Here is a 12,176-nt window from a genome sequence, read left to right as displayed (position 1 = left end):
TTACGGTGCCCTTACCTAACCCGTGCTAGAGCTAGAGTAATGGGTAAAGTAGAGGTGGCACAAGAGCAGATGAAGGCTAACATGGAGGCCGTGAAGGAGCAAATGACCACAATGATGGAGGCCATGATGAGCATGAAAAAGATAATGGAAGCCATGCGGTTATAGTTGCCGCTACCAGCACTGTTGCTAAGGTGAACCCAATGCCCCCATCTGGCCTTAACCAAATGAATCATCGAAGCTCAGATATGGTAGGCAAAGATTTGGGAAGTACGAGCGGCCCCCATTATGCGCAAATTCAAATCAAGCATGCCTTCACGCCATATGGCTTGCCTCCCAACTATACACCACCCAATGTGGCGTACACTCCCAATAAGGATGTCAATAACTCCGCTCCCATACTCATTGAGAGCCGACAACCTCATCATGTACATGTCTCTCAACCCATGGGGAGGCACATGAAATTCCCCACCACAATCTAGTTGACTTCGAGCCTTGGCTCGGATATGCCACTGAAGGGCAAGCAGTTGGTGGTATATCCTTTGAAAACACTTTGGAGGGCCCTCAGTTTCGCCCACAACCACAACCATTGCATTTTGCGGTGGGAAGAGCCCCTCCTGCTATGGCCGAAAAGGGAAAGGCGGATCATCTAAAGGAAAGGCTCAGGGCCATTGAAGGAGGCGAAGATTATGCCTTTGCTAACCTAGAAAAGTTGTTCCTAATACCCAAACATGGTCATTCCCAAGTTCAAGGTGCCGGACTTTGACAAGTACAAAGGGACTACTTGCTCCAAGAACCACTTAAAGATGTATTGTCGGAAGATGGGGGCATACGCAAAAGATGAGAAACTGCTGATATATTTTTCCTAAGAAAGTTTTACTAGGACAACTGTCACCTGGTATACTAACTTAGGAACCTTCCTGAGTCCATTCTTGGAAGGACCTAATGGTTGCCTTCGTTAGGCAGTGTCAGTACAATTCTGATATGGCTCCGGATAGGATGCAACTACAAAAAGTGTGCAAAAAGGGGGCACGAATCTTTCAAAGAATACGCCCAAAGATGGAGAGACTTGGCAACTCAAGTAGCACCCCCAAAAACAGAGAAAGAGATTATCACAATGATAGTAGACACGTGACCGGTGTTCTACTATGAAAAAAATGGTGGGTTACACACCTTCAAGTTTTACAGATTTGGTCTTCGCCAGCAAAAAGATCGAAGTGGATCTGAAAAGAGGCAAATTTAATCATCCTGCTTAGACGAATGAGAAAAGTGGGGCAAATAAAGAGGGTGAGGATGAGGGAGAAACCCATGCTGTGACTGCCATTCCTGTACGGCCAAGTTTCCCACCAACCCAACAATGTCTTTACTCAGCCAATAACAAACCTTCTCCTTACCCACCGCCCAGTTATCCACAAAGGCCATCCCTAAATCAACCACAAAGTCTGTCTACCGCACTTCCAATGACGAACACCACCTTTCGCACAAACCAAAAACACCAACCAAAAAATGAATTTTTGCAGCGAGAAAGCCTGTAGAATTCACCCCAATTTCAGTGTCTTATGCTAAACTTGATCCCATATCCACTCGATAATTCAATGGTAGCCATAACCCCAACCAAGGTTCCTCAACCTCCATTTTTCTAAGGATACGACTCGAACGCAACGTGTGCTTATCATGGAGGAGCCCCGGGGCATTCCATTGGGCATTGTATGACCCCGAAGCATAAAGTGTGAAGTCTAATTGATACGGGCTGGCTGAAATTTGAGGAGAATCGCTTGTTGAATCCTAACATTGACAAGCAACACCATACATGGGGCAATTCTAGAAGCTGTTGTTATGACTCATCAGGATTTTCAAGTTTATGCCATTATTATAAACCATAGTTACAATGCTAAATGATATGGATAAAATGGACATCCTTGTCTCTCTCATCCTCTCACAAACACATCTTTGCTTATTCAACTTCCACCGGAATGTGAGTGTAAGCCATTGGTCTGTTTGCTCAAGCAACCTGCGCTCCTGAGTGTTGACTTCCAAGACCGTCAATCAGAGATTACTCATCTTGCCCGTTGGTGGGGGTGTCGTAAAACGACGAGTAAAGTAAAAAAAACAAAAAAAACAAAAAAACAAAAAAAAAGGGGTTCAAAAAGAAAAAAGGCATTTGATTGACTGTGTTTTCAAGTAAAAATATAGACGTTCATGTGACCTCATTTTATCATGCCGGAAAGTTTGTCTTCTTAGAGGAGCGAGTTGTCAAGAATAGGATGTTGGACAAATGGCCTCAGTTACCTTAAGAAAAAAAGGGGTTGAATTAAGATACAAAGACTATTCCTCAATTAAACTTTCACTCTCTCTTTTCGGATTAACAATGCACCCTTAAACATGAATTACTCAAAAGACAATTCAAAATAAACTTCTTTAAAACAAAAGATAAATAGCAATAAATAAAAGAAGTTTAAGGGAAGAGAGGAAGGCAAACTTGATTTATACTGGTTCGGCTACTTCCCGTGCCTACATCCAGTCCTCAAGCAACCCACTTGAGATTTTCCACTCTCCTTGTAAAACTCCTTTTACAAAGTCTGAACCACACAGGGACAACCCTTCCCTTGTGTTCAGGAATCCTCTACAACGAGAGACCCACGGTCTCTTAATCCCTTTTCAAAAATAAGAAGAAGAGAAGAAGAGATCTCTCTTAAAAGAGATAGCTTGTACAATGAAGATCAATCAAAATTCCTTATTGAATATGCAAGTGGTTGACCAAGGAATCTTTTTGAGAGGATAAAACATTTCAGTTCAGAAAAAATCTTAATCTTTTAAGAGGATAAAACTTCTTGGGCAATGAAAACTCCCTTTAAGTTCGTGTTTCCAAGTCACCTTTGATGGTCATTCATAAAATTTTTTTGAATAGGTGTGACTCTTGGCAATTATTTTCTGGAAATCCCCTCTGGTAATCAATTACACATTATAAATTTTGAATTCAAATTTCTAGTAACTGTGATAAACATTTTCAACTGCCGGTAATCGATTACCAGAGAGAAAATCTCAATTTGAAATGATAGAATTCTTCGGTCAAACCTTTTGTTTTGGAAACTTCTTCCTAAAGATTCTAGAGATCAACTTGATCATATATCTTGATTTTCTTGGATTCTTGTCTTGAATAAAACTTAGAAGCACTTGATCCTTCGGCATCATCAAAACATCAAAACATCTTGCTTCTACATAGGAGTCATTTGACTTAATCCATCAATTGAAAAAAATTTCAACTATTTCTCGTCCTTGGAAAATTCTTTTTGCAAAAATCAACTGCTTCTTTCATTCTCCCTTGCTACAAGGTTGTGAAAACAAAACAACGATGGATACCTTAGAGCCCTACACTGGGGCAATGAAAGGCACTATGCATAAACCTCAAACGAACCTAGGGGAAGATTAGAAGTTCTCACCCAATAGGTTCCTTGCTACAAGGTCATGACGAAAGATAACAATTGGTACCTCAAAGCCTTACACTGGGGCAATGAGGGGCATCGTGCATGAGCCTCAAGTGAACCTAGGGGCAAATCAAAAGTTCTCACCCATCGATGTTTTTTTTTAAAAAAAATAAAAAATAATAATAATAAAAAAAAGGGGACAAACCCTGGAATTTCGATGGATTGGTTAAACATCAAATGGCTCCATTTCCGTCACTCCAAAATGGTCAAGTGACTAAATCAAAAAGAACATACACTCTGAGGGAGTTCCCGGAGAGATTTGCAAAAAGATAGGATGAGGTTGCATGAATTATCACCTTTTTCAAAAGGACAGTCAATCTGTGTTTTCCAAAAAAAAAAATCAAATCAAAATCAAAATCACAAAATAGGAAAAGAATGTCATGAACATTGTACAACTTTCCATTACATTGCATTGTTTCATATAAAGTCCGCTTTTACCCAAATTTCACAACAAAGGTTGCATGCATTTGCATCCCTCAAAATCATGTTAACTACATAGATTCCCTACATCTAAATGTCCAAATCTTTTGAATTTGGGATGACCGGCTCTCTCGATGAGTCGATCTCTTGCTTTCTCATAAGGATGGACCCTCGGGTACTAGTACCCTCGTCTTCAGAGGACTACACGTCCTCGCCAACAGAGGGCTGCACGCCCTCACCTTCAGAGGACTGCGTGTCCTCACTTTCAGAGGACTGCATGTCCTCACCTTCAGAGGGCTACACGCCCTCGCCATCAGAGGACTGCATGTCCTCACCTTTGTAGGGCTACACGCCCTCACCTTTAGAGGACCACACGTCCTCACCTTTAGCTACACATACCTCTCTAATAGCTAAGCTCACCTCCTTGAGAGGAGAAGCTAGAACTTAGCTACACACCCCCAATAATAGCTAAGCTCACCCGCATGACAAAAAACATGAAAATACAAAAAAATAGTCCTTACTACAAAGACTACTCAAAATGCCCCGAAATACAAGGCTAAAACCCTATACTACTAGAATGGTCAAAATACAAGGCCCAACCGAAGGAAAAACCTATTCTAATATTTACAAAGATAAGCGGGCTCATACTTAGCCCATGGGCTCGAAATCTACCCTAAGGCTCATGAGAACCCTAGGGCCTTCCCTTGGATCTCTAGCCCAATCTACTTGGAGTCTTCTACCCAATGCCCTTGCGGGATAGGATTGCATCACCTTGTTTTTTCAGCATTGAATTGATGGCCTCGGCAAGATTTTTTGTCATGTGACCCACCACCTCCTGTTGTCACAAGCAGTAGTCCATTTTTCTTTTAGGATCTTTTCTAACTATTTAGTCACTTGTTTATTTTCTTTCATTACATTATTGAAGTAATAAGAAAATTTGGGCTCAGCCATGACATACCCTAACATTTGATCAACAAAATACATTATCAAGGTTTGTCCATAAAATTTAAAGTTTAGTGAAAAATAATAATTATTTGGTTGCAGAACTTACCCATGCTAATGATTTTTTTCCTTAGACCTAACTTGTTGAAATGTCTCATAAAGTTTTGTGCAATGTGTCTAATGCAATACACATGCACCGAGTTGTCTAGTGTCCACCTACTACCATGTTTCTTGTAAGCACTTGTTTTTGAAAGGGGTTTGTCTAGCATTAGGCACAACTGTGTTGCTTTGCCACATGTCTTTTTAAGTTTTGGAAGAAAAATACATGGCTTCTATAGTCTCACCCTTAATAAGGGCAGAGGCAATCGAAAGGATGTGGTTGGCCCCATCTTGTGTGACTACCACTAACAATGTTCCTTTGTACTTCTCGTAAAGAAAAGTACATTGACCTAAAATCTTGGTTTGCAGTATGCAAACCCATCAATAAGTATCTTAAATGTCCAAAAAAGTCAATGATACATTGCACAACTAGGAATTAGCTCTTGTTGTTCATTATAAGTTGGCTTCAACTATTTCTCAACCATGGTTTTAGACACAAATGTTTAAAGTGGCAAGAGATATTTGAGTAAATCCTCATAGGATTACTCCTAGTTGCCATACGCCTATTCGATCACCCATTTTTTTGCTAGCCAAGCTTTTCAATAGGTGGTGGTATAGTTGTACAATTTTTTTATGTAGGCTATGAATGTTAATACTGAAACAGTTGCATCATTCTTTACCATTGCTATAATGCTTTTACCTATCACATCATACCTAAGCTTTATGTGATATTGTGATAACATTGTTGATACACAAGTGTGGGGTTCTTTTAGTATGTTTATCTCCCATTGCTATTGAGTACATACTCCCACTAATGATGCTCTTAACCTGTTGGAAGAAATAACATATTATTGTTTTAAAATATTAAAATTACGCATAAGTTAATGGCTACATTTACTGATGGAAGCTTTCTTGAGAACCTTCTATGGAGGCTGGATCTTTGAGCTTCAAAGAGGCCCTTCAATGGTGATTTTTCATCATGGAGATGTAACAGAAGATAAAGGAGAAGAGGTGAAAGGAGGAGCCATCTACTAAAGAATAAGCCATGGAAGGAGAAGTTTCACCACCAAGAGAGTGCCTTGGATAAGAAGCTTAGAGAGGAAGCTTCAATGAAGGAAAAGAATGAGAGAGAGGGGGGGGGGGGCAAGAAATTGAAGGAGAAAAAGAGGGAAAGAAGTTCAACTTTGAAGTGTGTCTCATAAGTTTCGCATTCATCAAAGTTACAACAAGTGTTGCACATACTTCTACATATAGCCTAGGTAGCTTCCTTGAGAAGCTTCCTTAAGAATCTTCCTTGAGAAGCTTCTTTGAGAAGCTTCTTTGAGAAGCTTTCTTGAGAAGCTAGAGCTTAGCTACACATATGTTAGTCGATGAATACGACTAACTTTTGTGTATAAAACCTGTGTAAATTGTATCAAACTCCTCCAATTTATGGTTATTTTGCAGTGTTGTAATTACTTTTTGTTAAAGATAGGTAATAAATACTTAGTACTTCCATTTTGTGTGTTTAATAATCATTTCCTCTCAATTTCAAGATAATTAGGCAAGTTTGTGAAGTGCTAATTTTCATCCTCTCACTAAGCCAATCTATTGGCTTAGCTAGCCATCTGCTAAGCACAACACTCCTCGGCTGAGCACGAGGAAGAATCAGAAAGAAGGATGAGTTGTGCATTTGCGCTGAGCGAAGGGTCATCCAGCTAAGCGCACTGCTTCAGGCCATCCGCTGAGCGAGAAAAGCACGCACTAAGCTGAAATCCACTAATGCGTGCTGAGCGGTTCATAGTCGCGCAAAGCGCGATAACACAAACAAAGCCACCTATTTAAGCCTGAAATCAAATTTTGGAGAGGATTTTGGCCATTTTCTCAAAGTAGCTTCTGCATGTGAGAGATTCTTGAGAGAGAAGGGTTCGAATCCAGAGAGTTTTGAGAGGTTTTGTTGTGTGAAGACCTGCAGAAGAACCGAGCTTGAAGAGGAAGTCGTCCTGAGAGCTTGAGACGAGTTGTGAGTGATTGTGACGTTCTAGAGGTGGAGGAGACATCCTCACCGCTTGTATTTCTTCAATCCTTCATTTTTCTCTTCTCTTTGTTGTAAAGGAAACTTCCCAGTTATGGAGAGCTAAATCCTCTGTTGGTTCTTCCATGTAGGTACTTGATGTAAATACCTGTATATCTATTTAATGATGTTTTATGTGTTCTCTGTGCTATCAGTACGTCATTGCAGTGTGTTTCTGCCTTGATCACATAGATGCATGCTTTGTTAGGATCATTCAATAGTGGAAATTGGTCTGATTCTTAGAACTTGATAGGACAGGGCTAGTTTATCATATTATCATGAGGGATTGGGGTACGATAACCTAGTTGTTTGTTTGTTTGTCTTAATGCAATTCTGGTCGAGTTTAGTCCAACAAGAGGAATCTGAGGATGATGCTTGATCGGGATTAGGCTAGACTATCATGAGGAATCGGGGTTTAGCATTTCAGGAGACAGCATAGAACACATGAGCATTGTTAAGTAGAGAATATCCTTTTAACATCAGGCACCTAATAGGAAGACCAACGTGTTGTCTACTTGTCTTTACACATCATTACTCGTGTGATTTTCCTTTTAATAGTTAGTTTACATACCTTTTCATAGTCAACACATCTCTTTTCTTACTAGACACCTATTCACTGAATATAGCTTTACCAAGTAAAACAAGTTCCCCGAGAGTTCGATACTCGGTTTTTACCATTTTATACTACTTGCGCTATCCGGTGCACTTGCCGGGTTCCAACAACATACCCCTCTAATAACTAAGCTCGTCTCCTTGAGAAGCTTCCTCGAGAAGCTAGAGCTTAGCTACACACACCTCTCTAATAGCTAAGCTCACCTCCTTGAGATGAGAAGCTAGAGCTTAGCTACACACACCCCCTATAATAGCTAAGCCCACCCCATGCCAAAATACATGAAAATACAAAAAGTCCCTTCTACAAAGACTACTCAAAATTCACTAAAATACAAGGCTAAAACCCTATACTACTAGAATGGCAAAAAATACAAGGCCCAAAAGAAGGAAAAACCTATTTTAATATTTACAAAGAAGAATGGACCCAACCTTGGCCCATGGCTCAGAAATCTACCCTGAGATTCAAGAGAACCCTAGGGCCTTCTTTATCAGCTCTAGCCCATTCCTCTTGGAGTCTTCTATCCAACACCCTTGGGGGTAGGATTGCATCATTTACTGAATGTAGTTTAAAATAATTTACCTTCATTCGCATGTTTTGTCGATGCATTTCAAAATCCACAAGTTAGTCCCAGACTTTTGACCTATTATTAAGATTTGTTATTCTTTAGACGATAAATATTTACTGCATACTTTGACATCAGTTTTGTTGGGAAACCACATTCTTAGAAGGAGCATTCTTAGTTCATAGACAGATTCTTCTGGGCGGTCCATCAAGTGACCAAACTTGTGATATTTCGAAGGTTTTTTGGTGCTTATGTCATGCATGTATGTTGACATACTATAGGTAGGCTTGATACCTGATGGTGGCTCGATATTTAGGTTTTGGTTGTCATCCTCGTCTACGTCATCTTTGTTGTTGTTGTTCAAATTTATTTCTTCGTCATCTTCACTAAATGGACCAACTTCTTCAACAAGTGCACATCCTCTGTGTACTGAGGTTGAGATTATTGCAACGTAGGGAGATGGTCTACAATTGGGGCACTCCATGACGCATGTTGCATACTCCCTGAAGGTTAAGGAATAGGTTGTTCATACCCATAAAATGAAGGTGATTAAGTTAGCTAGGAATATGTTGGGTCAGTCAACAATTGCATGTATGACGCAAGGTTGGTGTCCCAATCATACTCTTAACTTTAGGCGTGGTTGAGATCAAATGTCAGTTGCTACTATTCATAAATTGGTTGAGGCTTTTCTCAAGCAGCAAAACTTAGACACTTCAAGATTGATCACCATTTTGTAACCGGGCTCATTGAAAGATAAAGACCTAAAACACACATTTTCCACCTTCTAGTGAGAGAATGTACAATAATGTTGGAAGACATGACTCTTCAGCTAGGACTGCATGTGCATGGAAAACTAGTGACTAGACCAACTTATTTTGATTGGGAAGACATATGTCATACTTATCTTAGTGTTGTTCCACCAAAAGGCAATGCAATAGTAGGGTCGACGATCAAACTAAAATGGTTGTGTGACAATATGCCACCTTTGCCACAACAACAATTAGAAGCTCACTGCAGAGCATACAATTTTAGATTGAATAGGGGTATTGATGCTTGATAAAATAGGTAACAAAGTTCACTTAATGTATTTAACTCTGTTAGCAAATCTTAGGCGTGCAGGTAGATATAGTTGGGGCTCCACTTGTTTAGCTACACTCTATAGAGAAATGTGTCGGGCAACAAAAGTCAATGCTAAATGCATGAGTGGGTGTACATCATTGTTACAGTCCTGGGTTGGTATCATATTCCATTAGTTGCACCACAATGCAACAGACAACCAATGTATCCACTAATACTTGGGTGGAGCAGGGGTGGGTTACATTTTGCTAGAACTCCTTAGCTGATGTTATTGGTTTTAGAGAAATAATTGATAACATGAGACATGATCAAGTAAAATTTATGAGAATTAGCTATAAATTAATATTATAGAAATTAATGAAGTTCATACATTGCAATAATATTATTAATATTATAGTTTTTTTGGATGTGACTGTATCTTCCTTATGTCCAAACAATGCCACCACAAGCATTCAACAGTTCACACATATGGACTACATTGGTTCATTATGCAGTAGTTGTCTAGCAAGATACAGATCAGGTGAAGCTCTATTTCAGTTTATGCCAAGATGTATCAGAACCACGAAAAAAAACTTAAGTAAATTATATAAGGTGGACATGCGGGGACACGCTGATAAGAACTAGGAAGAAAAACATGCTAAGTGGATAAGGTTTTGGAATGAAAGACAAGAAAGAGTTTTGATAGAGCAACCTATGGCAAGGAACATCCCAAAATACCTTCAATGGTACCATATTAATTCGGTATAGCCAAGGAACATAATTCCATAATCCAATAACAATGGTCCAGATGACATGCTGAACGAAAACCTCGAAGCACATCATCATCAACAACAGCATGCATGAACGCGCAATGCACCTCCACAACGAAGTATATATGTTCCAAACACCATGCCCAATTATGACATGCAGTCACCTTGTCAATCGTTTGCATTGTCTCCATTCGAACAACAACCATATGCAAGATTTGAAAATGATTCATAATATTTTGCATCCACGCCTATTGAATTCTACAATAATTTGTTTGATGAAAATCTAGGAACCCCTGAGTCAGTTGTTGCATATATGCAAACATTGTATCCCTATATGAGGGTGGTAGTTCGTCATTGAATGAGGGACATGTGAGTTTTACTCTATCATCATTTAGTTTAAATATCACTCAGGATTTCAATCAATCACATGATGAACTTGTTGATAGTGGACAACAATAAGAACAACAATAACCCCGCCAAAATTTGCATCGTATGAGGAAGCCTAGACTTTATGGCACTGGATCCCACTTTGGTGATTAATTGCATATTTTGCTTTTATTTTTAGCAACTAGTGTATTAACAAATTATTGTCAGCATTTTGTGTTTATGTAATTTACTTATATTAATTTTTCGTTATTCAAAATTTATTAGCAAAGTTTCATAACACCTATTTGAATAATTTTCAAGAAAAAAAAATCACCTTTAGTTCAAAATTTCATTCCTTGAAGGCAACTTATGACCTCCATATGATTATGTGCATCACTTATTTTGGTTATTTAGTCCCATAGTTTTCATGTCGGTAAATTTGATGATACAACTTTCAGCACTCCAATCATCCTAAAAATGCATAAAAAAACTGCCCAAAAACAAGAAAAAACCTCCTTTCAAAATTTCATTCCATGGGAGCAACTTTTGGCACCTATATGGTTATGTATATCAGTTATTTTGGTTCAAATAATGATTTATTCTCATATTTTTCATGTTGATGAAACCGATGATATAACTTTCAGGAGTCCAATCAACCTAAAAATGCATAAAAAAAAGTGTCCAAAAACAAGAAAAATCACTTTTACTTTAAAATTTTATTCCATGAAAGCAACTTTTGACACATATATGGTTATGTGTATCAGTTATTTTGGTTCAAATAATGATTTATTCCCATATTTTTCATGTTGATGTAACAATGATGCAACTTTCAGGACTCCAATCATCCTAAAATTGCATTAAAAAAGTGCTCAAAAACAAGAAAAAATCACCTACACTTCAAAATTTCATTCCACGAGGACAACTTTTGGTACCTATGTTTATGTGTATTAGTTATGTTGGTTCAAATAATGTTTCACTCATAGTTTTCATGTCGATGAAGTCGATAATATAGCTTTCATGACTCCAATCAGCTTAAAAATGCATAAAAAAGTGCCAAAAAACAAAAAATCACATTTACTTCAAAATTTCATTCCATGAGGGCAACTTTTGGCACCTATTTGTTATATGCAATTATTTGGGTTCAAATAATTATTTATTCTCATAGTTTTCATGTTAATAAAGCCGATAATGCAACTCTTAAGACTCCAATCGGCCTAAAAATGCATCAAAAAAGTGTCCAAAAACAAGAAAAAATACCTTTACTTCAAAATTTCATTCCATGAGGGAAACTTTTAGCACCTATATGATTATGTGTATCAGTTATTTTGATTCAAATAATTCTTCATTCCCATAGTTTTCATATCAATGAAGCTGATAATACAACTTTCAAGTAAAAATGCATCAAAAAGGTGCCCGAAAACACAAAAAAAATATCATCTCAACAGTAATATTATTTTCATGTGTCATAAGGTTACAGTTCACCCGTTAGGAATCCTGTAGAGCTTTATCTTTGGTGGCAGAAAAGTAATGGCCGAGATAGCACTGACATTAATCAATGGCCCATACCGTATTGACGTGAATGAGGTTACTATTCACCCATCAGGAATCCTACAGAGCTTTTATCTTTTGTGGCAGAAATGTAGTGGCCAAGATAGTACCGACAAAAATCAATGGCCCAAAACGTATTTATTTGATTGAGGTTACTTTTCACCCATCAGGAATCCTGCAAGGCTTCGTCTTTTGTGCTAGAAAATTAGTGGCCAAGATAGCACTGAAAATAATCAACGGCCCATAATGCATTGATGTGAATGAG

Source organism: Glycine soja, chromosome 16 (assembly GCF_004193775.1).
Source record: "Glycine soja cultivar W05 chromosome 16, ASM419377v2, whole genome shotgun sequence".
Taxonomy (NCBI): domain Eukaryota; kingdom Viridiplantae; phylum Streptophyta; class Magnoliopsida; order Fabales; family Fabaceae; genus Glycine; species Glycine soja.
Note: the sequence above shows the minus strand (reverse complement) of the source record.